This window comes from Pollicipes pollicipes, unplaced genomic scaffold (genome assembly GCF_011947565.3).
Source record: "Pollicipes pollicipes isolate AB1234 unplaced genomic scaffold, Ppol_2.1 Scaffold_1600;HRSCAF=1878_pilon_pilon_pilon, whole genome shotgun sequence".
NCBI classification, from domain to species: Eukaryota; Metazoa; Arthropoda; class Thecostraca; order Pollicipedomorpha; family Pollicipedidae; genus Pollicipes; species Pollicipes pollicipes.
The window spans coordinates 21,486,894-21,502,000 of record NW_023595962.1 but is presented as its reverse complement, the minus strand read 5'-3'; positions in this window follow the sequence as shown (position 1 = coordinate 21,502,000).

The window sequence follows — 15,107 nt, the reverse complement described above, 5'->3', positions numbered from 1 at the left end:
CAGTTTGCCCTTGATGTCGGACTGTCGTGATGTCGGACTGTCTTTGAGTCACAGCCTTCAGACTCTGCTCCAGATCAAGGCGTGGCTGGAGGTGTCTTCTCCTCAGGACCTTCTAGCCAGAGCGCAGCTGGAGATACCCGCCCCGTCTCCTCCGCAGGCAGCTCCAGGCAGGGTGTGGCTGCAGAGGTGCGCCCCGTCTCCTCAGAACCTTCTAGCCAGAGCGCAGCTGGAGACACCCGCCCCGTCTCCTCCGCGGGCAGCTCCAGGCAGGGTGTGGCCGCAGAGGCGCGCTCCGTTTTTTCCTCAGGAAATTCTAGCCAGGGTGAGGCCGAAGAGGGCCGCCAGGTCCCCTTCGCTGGCAGTTCCGAACAGGTCTCTTTTGGCGCTGGTTCTGTCTATGCCACAGATCGAGGCATGCGGAGGCGACTGGGGCATGTCGCCGAACTGGAACATCTGAAGGAACCTGCCAAGATCACCAAGAACAAGGGTCGACCGCGCGGAAGTACGGCAACCAACGTCATCGGACTGCCAAAACTAAGACGGAGAACTCTGAAGACCTTCCCAGATCTGCTTCTCCACAAAAAGCAGATTGGTAAGTTACGCAGTTTCGCTGCTGATGGCTCATCGCACTTGCGATAGCTGTGATGCGACGGCTTACAATTGGGATATTACATGTCAAGTGATAGTTTACACCTCTCTTTCGCTCTCTCGCCCTCGCAGTCTCGCCCTCGCTCTCTCGCCCTCTATCGCTCTCTATCGCTTTCTGTCGCTCTCTATCGCTCTATTGCTCTTTCGCCTTCTCTCTCCCTCTCTCTCTTTCGCCTTCTCTCCCTCCCTCCCTCTCTTCTTTCCTTCCTCCCTCCCTCCCTCCCTCCCTTTCTCTCTCTCCCTCCCTCCCTCCCTCCCTCCCCCTCTCTTTCTCTCTCTGCTTGTCAACAGTGAGTGTATTACCAAAAGTGCAGACCAATCTGTGGCTTCGAGTTGACCGCACTCGCCTGCGAGCTTAAAACATAACTGCGCCTTCTTCAGCGTATACGGATTTGTTCTCCAGGACCTACAGCGGACAGAAACGTGCGACGAAGCACCAGGTGAAGGTGTTTGCAAATTGGCATGTCAACCCGACACCGTCCGGCACGAAAGCCCATTAATTCGACGGGAAACGGACCATGTCACGATTCCTATGTATGCAATACGCTTTGGCTTCAAACGAGAAAGATTGAGCCGTGAAGAGCATAGAGATCGCAGCGAAGTGCACTGTAACCGGCATTGAGATGAAACACAGTCGCACTTTTCGTGGGCACCACTTTTGGGCACCATGTACTAAAAGTATGCACAGGTCCGAGGTCCCACATGTCGTCAATGATAATTCTCGGGCAGCCCATTTTGAGGTGAAGCTATTGAAACAGAAGCCCGCGCACGCTACATGTTTGTGCATTGCTGCCCGCAAAGAATCAGAAACTAATGCTGCAACGCAGTGAGGAAATCTAGTTGCACAATTTTACATGGGTTACTGGCTTCGTGTGTTTTAGTCTTGGGTCATCTCTTCCACCGTAACGTTCACTTCTGCTATCATCTCGCGCGTTCCATAGTGCAAAATGCGTCTTACTGACCCCTGTTGCGGCCATGCTACGCTGGATTCTCAGGAACTCATCGAAGGAAGGCCTGTTCGGTAAATGGGACGTACGGGCCTGGGATGTCATCCACCTCGGCAGGCTGAAAGCGAATCCAGATGTACTGCTATCTCTGGGACATCGCTTCACCCGATCTGCGTAGAAGATGCTCCTGGCTGGGGTGGACCAGTTCGATGAAGAACGTGATTGGTTGTATGGTTGTGGGGACCACCTGGTTGGCGCCTCCGTGCAATGTGTGTGTGAAATGTGGCTCAGCACGCGCTGTTCTGCTGGTTATGTTGGGGGTATGGGCGCATGTATATGTTCACTGTGCAAGTAGCGGTAGTTTCCCCCCAGAGCATAGGCTGCCTTGAGTGGCAAGTGAAAAGTTCAGCAGTCTTCTTTTGGACTTAAGAGAATTGCTACATTGTTTTAAGCTGGCCAAATCAGATGCAGTTCGACGACCTGCCTTAACCGTCGGTAGGTCCTCATAGATCTATGAATGCCATGACAGCATGGGTGCACCTGTGTTTTGGGCAACATATTGGTTAATTATGCGTAGCTGTACATAGTTACGTTGTAGCGGGTCGGTGAACAGTTGCTTTCTTTATGCGCCAAACATGATGCCGTTGCGTTCGGATGCGGAGTCATGTCGTTGTCCCTGACTTGCTGCGACATGGCTGACGAGCGACGGTGGATGCGTGGCTTTAGCCGTCATTTCCGTTTAATATACGTCTGCGTTTTATACATTATACTTTACATGCGGGTTTTATAAATTATTATTTACACATGCCTTTTATGTATTACATTTTATGCACATATGCAATAAACGATATGCAATAGATGTTTGTTGTGTCCATATTGTCACCCTACGATGAAGCACAGCCACTTTCTGGTAACAACAACATTGACATCCAGATAAACGCGGTGCATTCAGACGACAGATGATTTGGCTAGCTGTTGTGGCTGCAAGCCTAAGAGGAGCTACTGTTGGGCACTGTGGGACACTGACCGCCACAAGGGCTTCTCGTTGTCGCAGGGGTCCAGACCAATGCAATCCTCGGGCTCGGCCTCATCCATGCTTGGGAAGCGGGCTCTCAGGGCTCAGACCGGCACGAAAACAACTGTTCGGTGTTGGTGATGTCTTGCCGAAATAGGGGTCCACATTGCCCTACGGGTCCCCAATCGGTGGGAGAGACGTGACTGATGTTTGAGGTCACGGCGCTACCAGCGGAGGGTCATAACCTACAGTCAGCACTTCGGTCCTTCTGTCTTCTGCCCAGGCCCTTGAGCTTTGGTCCCAAGGTCTTCGGATCCCCTTGAACACGGCTCTTGACGGCCTCGGTACACCTTCCCAACGCGGAACCTTATGTCAGGCACTCGGGACGCTGGGCGACACAGGAACCCCGCCTTTTTCGTTGCTTTAGAAATGGGTCTTCAGACCTAGACTGCCGAGGACCCGGATGTTTGCTTCTGGTGGTGACCAACCGACCGATTGGCTCTTATCAACGCAGGGGTCCCCTGCAATCGATGCAAAGAGCCCTCTGACTGGTGTTTGCAAGCCCAGCCAGCAGCGTCAGGCACTTTAATGCGACCCCCAGTCAGACCTTTGGGCACCCAAAACGGGTCCTCTATCGTCGATACCAAGGGGTCTGAACAAGCCCTTGGGGATGCTAAGGGAGGGGGAGGGGCGTGCTATCCGTGCCGCCGGTGTCCGTGCCAAGGGGGTATTTTGTGTGTATTATCATTGTGTGAGATTATTCAAGTGGTATGCAGGTTTTACAAGTGATACTAAAAACTGCAGGGCAAGGCAAAAGCCCTCTGACTGGTATTTGTAAGCCCAGCCAGCAGCGTCAGACACCTTAATGCGACCCCCAGTCAGGCCTTTGGGCACTGAAAACGGGCCCTCAATCGTCGATACCAAGGGGTCTGATCGAGCCCTTGGGGATCCTAAGGGAGGGGGGGGGGGGGCGTGCTATCTGTGCCGCCGCTGTCTGTGCCACGGGGGTTTCATTGTGTGAGATTATTTAAGTGGTATGCGGGTCTTACAATTGTGATACTAAAAACTGCAGGGCAAGGCAATCCCCGGGCTCGGCCTCTGATGCCGCTGTTTCCCTTTTGTCCATTTCCCACGCAACCTATGGTGGGTTTCCCGTTGCGACGATGATGCGAGACTGTGCAGCATGGGTAAAAAGCGCATTTGTACCTGTCGACGTGCTGCGACAAATACCAGTGCATGGACTGTTAACAATTGATGACGTGGTGTTCATCTGTGATTTACGTGACACCGAAAGTGCTGCGCCGGATCACGCCTGCATGCCACCAGAGATGAAGGAGGACGTATGCAACATGCTTTCTACGTCGCCACTACAGATTCAGCGATAATAAATTGCCACTGTTACTTTCACCGACTATACTTTATTGTCAGCAACCATTGGCTGAGAAAACGCAAAATTTGGAATGTACTAACCTGCGCCTTATGGCACAGGTGCGGCTCTTGTACCTTCGGTGCCCAGCTGGCGTCGAGATGCTGTTATCTTGCATAACGGGTGATTGAAATGGGCCATTCTCTACCGATTTCGAGTCCCTAGATGCAACTGCTTGTCAGTTCGCTCGGAGAAACAAAATAGCTCTGCTGTGTTTCGATCGCGCCATACCTAAGTAGGGTGATATGAACTCAGCCAAATCAAGAACTTTGAGTTTGCATTTTCTCAAGATGCAAGCAATATACACAAAAGAACACATTAGAGGCGACGGCCTTGGTTAAATCATACACCTTCCCTCCAACAAGACTATAACAAGACTATTTCTTCTCCGAATAGGCCATAATATCAGCTGCAAGGTTTATCAATAATTAGTTGGCTGGCGTCCCATCCGAGCGCCCCGGGCTGGAAAGACGGGAGACACAACTCTCACAAAGCTGTTTCGGGAATTACTTGCCTAAGTTGGAAATATATATGCAAACCGAAAGAGTCCATGGGCGCATCTTAAAGAAACAATGAGAAATAATGCTGACATGAAAGGTCAAGGTCAGGGAAAAAGCCTGCAGACCCCCCATTACATGTTTGCAGGGGCATTGCATGCAGGGTTTGCAGTTTGCATTACATGTTTGCAATTGGAGTGTTTCATTTTCTCAAGAAGTATATGCTCTTTGGCTAAACGAGGATGCTGTGTCACAAACATGTAGATGTCACGATGGGGTCAGGTCTAGGTCATTCCGCAGGTTACCGTGATAATTTGCTGCATTCATGTGATATATGATTCAATATATTTTCACGTTCATTTTGCTCGCGTCATGCAGCTCAAACATCAGCTACAATTTGTTTCTGGTCATAACATAGTCAAGATGTAGGTAGAATGTCGAGACAAAGTCATGCGAGGCCAACATGACACACAGCATGCTAGTCATGTCATGCATGTTTCCGGATTGCTTATCCCACAGGAATCCAATACAATCACTTACAATCTTGCATCAGGTCATCTTAGTGTCTGAAGAGATCAAAACCTGTTGTTTGTTACAACTTACTATGACCTTTGAAAGGTATTCAATAGCCATGTACAGGTGAGGAAATTGATTTTGAAACTGCTGCATAAAAGCTACCATGCTCCTCATGTCTTATTTGAAATGCAGTCTTCATAATTTTCAAAGAGGTAGAAATTTCAATTTGTCAGCAATAGTAAAAAACAAATGTTTTTGTAACCATTAGACAATGCCTAGTACACAGCCTGCCTTTTATGCATGCATAACACACTCCAGTATGATTTTCTGAATACCAGGAGCAGCCATACAGTGTCCTTATTCAATGACAATGGGACATAAGTAAAAAAAACCTGGTCACAGCATTTCTTTTCTATACAGCATGTACAGTTCTCACTATTGGTGGCTTGGGGCACCAATGTATGTCCAATGTCTATCCATAGCAGCACAGTCTTGTGACAGCTCTTCTCACTGTAAGGACTGCATACACCCCTCTTTCCATGCCTCCCTCTTGGGGCTACCTGTCTCTGACCTGGCCTGTGCCTGTCTGACAATTTCATTCCAGGTCCCTGGCATATCTAAGTAAAAAAGTAGAGTGCTGTAGTTATCATCAGGTTTCAAGGGAAGAGCTAGCCTTTATGGTGCCTTTGATATAATTGGAATTATACAGCAAGTTATGAAGCCTGGACCCCAAAGCATGCAATGGAACAGCTACAAAAAATGGCATCTGACCACTGTCATGGAATTTATATATCCATGACATGTGTTTATGTACACTCATATACCTAAGGAAGATAACATGATGATGAAAAATTGATGCAACATGGGATTGAGTCCCCAAAACAACCAAAATATGTCACCAGATGAGATTGCAACCTAATCCTACACATAAATATCCACAGTATTATGTTTGCTAGCTGTCATTTGTACTGCTTATACTTGATGCCTCAAACTGACTTTTAAAAAATAAAAAAGATGCCAGTTATCTCAGCAGTGTCTGGATTAAATGAAGAGATGCATCAGCTTCACAGCATGCAATAACAATAATGTGGTATATTTTGCACCACCAGGTTCATACATGTCTTCAAAAATGCAGTAATAGCAACACAACACGCACAATCAAGCATAGTGCAGGACAGCAGGCAAGGCACTCAACTCCCTGCAACTAGCGGCCCAAAGCCGCCTTACACTAAAATCATGGAGAAAACCCTGTGCCTTTAGCATTACCAACATGTTAACAAATGGATACCGCACATACAAACAGTATCGCGTACAATACAATTTTTTGGCTTTTGTGCATACCACACAAAAGCTTCAAACACATCATAATTAAACCCAACATGCACCGCCCCGAGCCCCCCCCCCCCAAACATCAAAAACATGAACTGAGAAATAGCAAGCGACACGCAGCGACGTGAGTCAAGGTTGGTGAACTCATTTTGCCTCTTTCGCGCCACACACTTGGCACTTACCGAAAATGGACAAAAAAGAACGCAAAAATGAAATGGCGATACACAGGGAAGACAGGGGGCTGGATGTCTTCCAGGATTTGCAGTGTACGTAGGGGCGGTGCGCATATCCTTTTCGAGGTTTTTGGAGGGTGCGTAAGCCCGGTACGCAGCCACCTTCTATTTTGGAGGGTGTGTAAGCCCGGCGCGTGACAAATCTCCGTGTTGGAGGGTGTATGAGCCCGGTGCGTAACCACCCTCCGTTTTGGAGGGTGTATAAGCCCGGCGCGTAACCACCCTACGTTTTGGAGGGTGTATAAGCCCGGCGCGTAACCACCCTCCGTTTTGGAGGGTGTATAAGCCCGGTGCGTAACCACCCTACGTTTTGGAGGGTGTGTAAGCCCGGTTCGTAACCACCCTACGTTTTGGAGGGTGTATAAGCCCGGCGCGTAACCACCCTCCGTTTTGGAGGGTGTATAAGCCCGGCGCGTAACCACCCTCCGTTTTGGAGGGTGTATAAGCCCGGTGCGTAACTACCCTACGTTTTGGAGGGTGTATAAGCCCGGCGCGTAACCGCCCTCCGTTTTGGAGGGTGTATAAGCCCGGCGCGTAACCACCCTCCGTTTTGGAGGGTGTATAAGCCCGGTGCGTAACCGCCCTACGTTTTGGAGGGTGTATAAGCCCGGCGCGTAACCAACCTCCGTTTTGGAGGGTGTATAAGCCCGGTGCGTAGCCGCCCTACGTTTTGGAGGGTGTATAAGCCCGGCGCGTAACCACCCTCCGTTTTGGAGGGTGTATAAGCCCGGTGCGTAACCGCCCTACGTTTTGGAGGGTGTATAAGCCCGGCGCGTAACCACCCTCCGTTTTGGAGGGTGTATAAGCCCGGCGCGTAACCGCCCTACGTTTTGGAGGGTGTATACGCACAGCCTTTAGAGAGTGTGAGACGTAAGAGGGGAATACCCACCAGGGGCACTGTGACGACGGTAATGGGCGTGCCCGAAAGCCCAAGCCATCGGAAGTACTTAGCGGAAATACCCATTTATTTCGCTTATTGAAGTCATCGCCTTATTCCAATCGCACAAACAGGTTTCCCTCTTAATTCAGCACATACTTTTCCAGGATTCTTCAAGTACGTCACCTTTTTTAGAAGAAGAAAAATCTCCTCCGCGAGCGTTTTATGCGCAGTACGAAACGGACACAACCAGCTCAGGTTAGCAGAATTGCCCAGCTTGGAAATCATACAACCCAAACAACATCTTTAGCACCAAAAATGATCAGCAGGCAGTTAGCATTATTCATTTTGTTGTTTCGACCATTGCTACTCACAGTGCTTCCATGAGCGCCTATCATCTTCAAGAAATTGCCATCTGACAATATTATAATTTCGGCAACGAACCAGTAATGTGATTTTTAACGCGCAGGCAGCAGACGATTTATAACACGTGCTAGAAGGTCAACCTAAGCACCAAACCACGGACATACGAGAAACCAAGAATAGCATCCCAGTAATGCACATTCGTGTCTCGAATTATCTGTTGGTGCGCTGAGCCTTCGTACATAACGCTATTTTGATCATTGTTATCAAATATTTGATAACTTACGGCACATCACGAGCAAACCAGAATGGCGCCTACACTCACCTTATCATTGCACTTCTTTCGACTTCTGACTTAAGTATTGCACTCCTAATTTATTTCAAGTTGTGAAGCTTAAATTGATGTTTTCAAACACACAACACAGAGAAAGACCCAACAATGTCGGTTGAACTGAAGCACTTCCAGCAATCTTAAAAAACGGACCAAGCCACGGGAACCCAACACCCGAAGCCAAGCAAATGTTTTCGGTGTGGTACATGAACGTCTATTAGTGCACCTCATACACGAGTCTGAATGATGCGATTCGCACTTATTGGAACCAAACACATCGTGACGACAATGTCGCTTAAGCTACAACACTTGGATTCAATTAATATGAATACTCCGTTGCCGTGAGATGCTGCCATCATGTCGTGCGGGGGGACTGTCGTATCATCCCCTTAAAGTAGTGCACCTTTTGTACAATTCCAACGAGCGAGGCCTGAAATCGCTCTGACATCCAGAGACACACTCTGCCGAGGTAATATGCCAACAGCAATCCTAAGGAAACGGACCAAGCCCCGGGAAAATAGGACTGAGGCAAGGCCAGCGTTTTCGGTACGGTACATATACGTCTATTAGCGTAGCGCACCTCACACACGAGTCCGGATAATGCGATTCACACTTATTAGAACTTAACACATCGTGCTGACAATGTCGGTGGAACTGCAAGACTTCGGTCCGATGAAAAAAACTCATGCATTGCCGTGAGATGTTGCAATCATGTGCGGGCGGACTGCAGTAGCACCCTCTTCAAGTAGCACACCTCCTGTATCATTCCAATTGGCGCGACCTAAAAACCGCTCTGACATCCAAAGACATACTCTGCCGAGATAATATGCCAATAGCAATCCTACCGAAACGGACCAAGCCCCGGAAATCAAAGACCGAAGTGAATCGCACGTTTTCAGTACGATACATATGCTTTAATTGGCTCAGTGCACCTCATACACGGGTCCGGATAATGCAATAGTCATACCGTAGATCATCCAGCGCAGATTACAGCCCTGTACTTCTATTTCGTACGTGAGAATGTGCAGACTATTTCAAGGTGAACCAGACACCCATGACGCCGTAATAATTCCATTTAAATCCTGCCATTCCATTGGCCATGCAGTGCTCAAGGTCAATAAAAGTACAGTTGGGGAATCTCTCATATCTGGTGTTCGTGACCACGATTGTCAGATACAATGGCCGCCAATTGGCTGTTAACGAATGCCGTGCAAGCTACGCAGGATTCTAACACGAATTGCGCCTTTTGCTACATAATGTAAGAAGTTGGACTTAGGTACAAGTTTTTTACGAAAAGAGGGCTTATAATCGAATCAATTTTACGGGTTTCCCGCATTTATATGAAGTTTTCAACTGAAATAACAACGTTGAAGATCATTTCGCAAAGTTCGCACCTTCTTAAAGCCTAAGGCCCTCCAGCCCTGAGCTGCATGCCCGTGCAGGCTATTTCGTTCAAACTTGTTCAAGACTATCCAGGCGTGTATGACGCCACAGGAGCGTCATTCAAATCCCGCCCTGCCATAGGCCATGGGGTTTTGAAGGCCAGGACGAACATTGTTGTCGAGCCGTTCACATCTGGCGTCCGTGAATACGATTTCCAAAAATAGTCCATTGGCTGTCCATCAACGTCGATCAGGCTTTGCAATAATCAATAACGAATCACGTTTTGTGCGGCACAGTGTAAGAAGTTATGTCTTCTTCTTAGATATGACGGAAATGAAAGTTGTGATCAAATAGCTTAAGAATGGCACAATAACCGAGGAAATCAGCATCTTAAACTCAAATAGAAAGGTCCCTGGGGAATATTTCCTTAAGCTTCTAGCGGGCCCGGTGCTTTTTCCTTTTGTTTCTTTTTTATCCGGTTATTTCGGCTGATGTGTTCATTGACGGGTCCGTGGACTGGACCAGACCCAGTCCAGACCACTTACTTTTTTTCGTTCAAGCGGCGCCGTAGGTGGAACACTGTGGGCCACGGGCTGCTTACGGTGTAGCCTCCTGATGACATGGGGGCCGGGCCTCTTGATCAATTCGGAGGCCCTCTGAGGAATGCATGATGCATCGGTGCCTTCATGATGGAGGATGTCTTTTGGCCGAAGTAGTTGGCCCGGCTTGGCGTAGACGGCTCCATTAGCTCAGAGTGGTTTATTGCAGGCACAAGTTGCTCACTAAATGGCACGGGGACCTCATCTCACATAATCGGACTACTGGCGGAAGCAGAGTGAGGGACCCCTGGTTCGTGGTTAGCCCGCTGTCTGACATATGACTCTTCAATCTTACCATTGCGGGCCATTTTATTTTCTTATATCTTGTCTTCTTTCATTTTTGGAAGCCCCGGACAATGCAAGAAGCCCTCTGACATTTTGGGCTTGCCGCTGTCTCTGTCCAGCAAACTGGCCCGTGGCCCATTCGGATCCCCTTGTCAACACAGAACCCCTTGTCAGCCACTGTGGTCCATAGTAGACGCAGGTCTCTCCTCTTACGTCCGCCTAACCTCCGCGCCCACTTCAATTAGTTCGTGCCAACAATAGGGGCGCAGCCAGCATGTTCTAAACTGGGCGCCCGGGGAGGCTGTCCTTGGTGAGAAAGAATCACGCCGATTACGAATGTCCTCTGTCAAGAGCGAAGCATGGTAAAACAAGGAGTGAGTCGAAGGAGGCGCCCCTTTGCTGTGCCCCTGCGTGCCAATTAAACTGTGGTTACGCCACGGTGAAGACTGCTACCTTACATGTAGGGGCATCGATTTCGCTTGTGAGGACCATTGTGTGACAAACCCCGCCATATTAGTCGTCCAAATGTTCTGCTCCGAATTCGACTGAAAACGTTAACAAACTTACAGGGGCGTAGTTTCCTAAAAGGAATTGGGGGATGGGCTGCTAAACGGTGAAAATGCTTCAATCTACTCCCAGAATATGTCAACAAGCAGGTTTCTCCCCGGATTTTGCGCACTTTCTTCCCAAGGTTTGGGGGAGCTGCAGTCTCCCTCAAATGAATAGGAAAAACACTCCGAAAGCGTAGGAAAATGTGAATATCACAGCGACCCACTTCAGGCATTTACTTGCGGCCTGTTACTGTGTTACTCTGATAAAGGACTATATTACACGAAATGAAGAACAAATTGACTTTTGCACTGCGCTGCAGCGTGAGCACTGAGCGTAACACACGCGCTGTGACAATCACTGTACGCCCCATGTTCTCATTGATGTAAATATTGCTGAAATTATCCAGATAATGTGATGTTTTGATATGTACTATGTTACAAACTGTATCAAGTTATCACTTCTACTACCAAGTTATCAGCTCTGTTAGGTAACAATTGTCCAAGGCATTTATTACATTCCATGTTCCGCTAGAAATTCAAAACATTCTGGTCGAATCAAATGGTATGGGAAATGCTCCCCGATAAGTTGCTGTGAGAAGTGGACAATTGGTGCTTCATGTGTGTTCGTGGGCTATGTGCGAGAGGCTGCGAGCGCTTTTAGCAGGCTGAATTCTATTACTCTCCCGGTTTGGTTTCGTATTGTCATCTCGACAGCGCAGCGCAGCGATATCGCTCTCAAACTGAGGTGGGTCACATTAGAATGCATATATTTGTGCGTAATTTATTTGCAATTTATTTGTGCACGATGCCCGAAGCCTCGACGACAATGTCCAGAAACAATGGAACGGCCTCTCAAGCGCTAAAGCGCTCAGCCGGCACTGGGGTTCTAGCGACGCGAGCCATGCATATTTTCCGTGTACCGTTGTTGAAAAAGCTTTTTCGTCTTTTCAGATAACCTACTGCATCCGCACGATGGCGCAAGCACGATCGTCAGAGGCAAGCGGATGTGCAAAACTGATCGGAAAAGTCGTCAGAACGGTTAACAAAATGTGCAAGAAGGAATTCTGGCTTCAGCCCCCTCGTCCGCATGTTGGCTGGCTATCTTTAATCATGTGGTTCGTGCCTGTTGTCTTACACTGCGGCATATTCGGATGGAATGTCTGGCATCTTACAATTACGTCAGTATAAAAGATTGGACGTAACTTCTCCGTCCTCTTGGCGGCAATGGTGCTACCTCAAATACCCATCAGTCTATTTTCGTATTGGTGGTATCGCACAGACACGGATGGGCTCGTCTCATGGCCCATAACGATAGCCCATTGCCTGCTACAGGGCCTAGGTTTACGGATGGTCGATATCACCCGTCATTTTAAACAAACGTGGTCGTCGCATGAAGCGGGCGATTTTCACCGCTACTATCTAGCGCAGGCTGACCTGTCGTTTCTGCGGCTGGTGATCGTTTACACTGGCTCAGCTCCACAGCTTGTAGTGAGGATATATCGACTGATAGATCAATGGCAAAGCGGCAATGGTGAGACGACCGAGCTTGTCTTCGCGTGTTTGATTGTGGGTTCGCTGGCGTGGGCCACAATTTCTTACGGCTGTGCCAGCCGGTGTCATAGGTTTGACAAGCAGGAGTTATCGTACGCAAGTGCGATGCTGCAGGTGACGTTCAGGGCATGCTTTCTAGCGACAAAGGTTTTCGCCTTAGCGTGCTTGTTCCACCTGGGGTTTGTATGTGGACTGGTCACGTGCTTTTTCTTATGTGGAATTCTTTTCACCTGGTTCCGTTGCATGACGACTGATATCACTGAGAATCCCAAGCAGGAGATGTTTTGCCACTGTTTGTTATCAGTCGTTTACCTTTTTGGCATGCTCAATGTAAAGGACGCTGACGCCAGGTGTCGCTTTGCGTTCTGCTACTCGCTGAGCCTGATCGGAGAGGTTTTTGTCGTAGCGATTTTCATGAAAAATGGCCTAGGTGGGTACTGGCCAATCCTGTTCCTCCCGCGTTCTTCGCTGGCCTCATCTGCCACCGTCTGGAGACGGTGGCAGATGTTCCATCCCTGGTGGCACGCTCTACATTCCCCGCCATAAGGAAGACTGGGAACTCGCGTGTGCTGAATGCGAGAAAGCGATGAAATCGCAAAAGGCGACACGGGAGGAATTTTATGCCGCAGGTGCCTAATGTTCCAAACGTGTTGACACGTCCAGTCTGTCTTGAAAGCACGTGTGAAGCCCATTTGTAGGTGGAGCCACGGCCTCCCGGCGCAGGCCGGCCAGATTGAGAACCCCTGCATCGCACAGTCATTGGCAGCGACTTCTTTGACTAACCTTAGACTCGACAAACCCTACACAGCTTTATGTCCAAAGTGTCAACGGGGACCGGAAAACGACAGCAAAAAAATCATCAGATACGCCCATTCTCTTCCATATTTTTGGCTGTCCACGTATCGTTCTTCCTCTACTGGGAGTGCCACCCTGATGGAAATCGACGGAAAATGCTACAGCGATTCCGCGTCACTACTCCGAATATTCCGGGGAATATCGCCGTCTTGTGCTCACCGAATGGCCAGGTGTGAAACATTCGGCAGAATAACACGGAATGTATGCCTTCCGAGCGCACTCTCAAGCGGCTGCGACCCGCTGGCGCTTAGCGTCAGCTCGGACGGCGGTGCTCAACCCTCTGCGGTGATCCACACTGAGGCGGCCGACCCTGTCTTTTATGCCTCGCACCATCCGGGTGATATGCTGTACATGCGAACACGCTGTCACGAGTCGCGAATCCATTAACACCAACGAGACGGACCACGCGGACGCACGAGCCAGGTTGCGGTCACTGGGATCACGCCAGCTGACGCCAGCGTCACCTGGCCCGCCGTCCCAAAAGTGGTTTTGAATTCCCCGTACACTTTCACGATGATTAGGTGTATTCTAATAGCTGTCATCGTACGGTAAATACGTATCAAGCACGGTGAAAAATCCGTTGGGTGATGCGGAAGCACGAAATTCTTCCACAAGAAAGCGGGCATGTGTGATGACGGGCGTCGTATAGGGAAGCCGCATTGGTCTACTTCCGCTCAGGGTGCACTGCCGTGAGAACGGGAGGGTACGGTCTTGGCACCACCGCCCAACTTTTCCGAGTTTTCTGGTGTTCCCATTTGTCCCCAATCTTGGTTAAGTATTGTCTCAATTATGGGGATGGCAGGTGCAAAATTTGACATTTTTTATCGGACCACTGGCACGCTGAATGAATAAAAGCTGGGTTTTCGCCAACCCTGCACGGACTCTTGAAATTGTTCTCCGTGTAGATATGCGAGCATACATTCGTACCCGGTGTGCTAGAGCATAAGATGCAGAATGATATGATCATTACATCCTCGTTTGTATTTTTGGGTGGGCGGTCTCCTGAGGTGTACGACTTCGGCTGAACGGCAGCAGCCCTGCGACAAGACGCCGCCGGATCCGCGGCGAATGTAGCGCAGCGCCGCCGTTATGCATGCTTAGAGAACCCCGCCTCACTGTTCTAGCGTTGCTTATCGTTGCATTATTACCTCGTAGAGAGCCAGTTGTGGTTGCATGTTTTCACCCGCGTTTTGGTGGAAGCGTAACTTAGACACGTTCCCCTGGGTCAGAGTTTTCAGGTATCGAACCACCTGGCTATGCGGCCACATGTTTTCAAAGATTGTGGCCAGCTACATTTTTGCGGATATTGTATGCATATCGTATATCTTTGACCCGAAGCAAGGGCTACGAACAAATCTTTAAAAATTCACTTGCGGACATGCTGGCGTCGGTCAAAAAACGACCATGAACAACATATGAAAGCCTCGCACAACGCTGTCGAGCGTAATGTTTGATGTCCTGAATCCTTGGATTTTCCCCTTTCGACCTGTGGCCATGGGCAGAAAATTAACCACGACTGCGGAACTGTAAGCTCATGCTGCGGGATATGTTCATATTCATTCTCCGTGTGATACAGTATGTTACGAAGTTTTTATGGACATTTCGTGCAATCGCGATAGAACTTTTGATGCAGCACTTTTGTCGATGCACGCGTTGCAGCCTGCCACGTGGCCCATTGTCCGTAGTTGCTCGCATACAGCG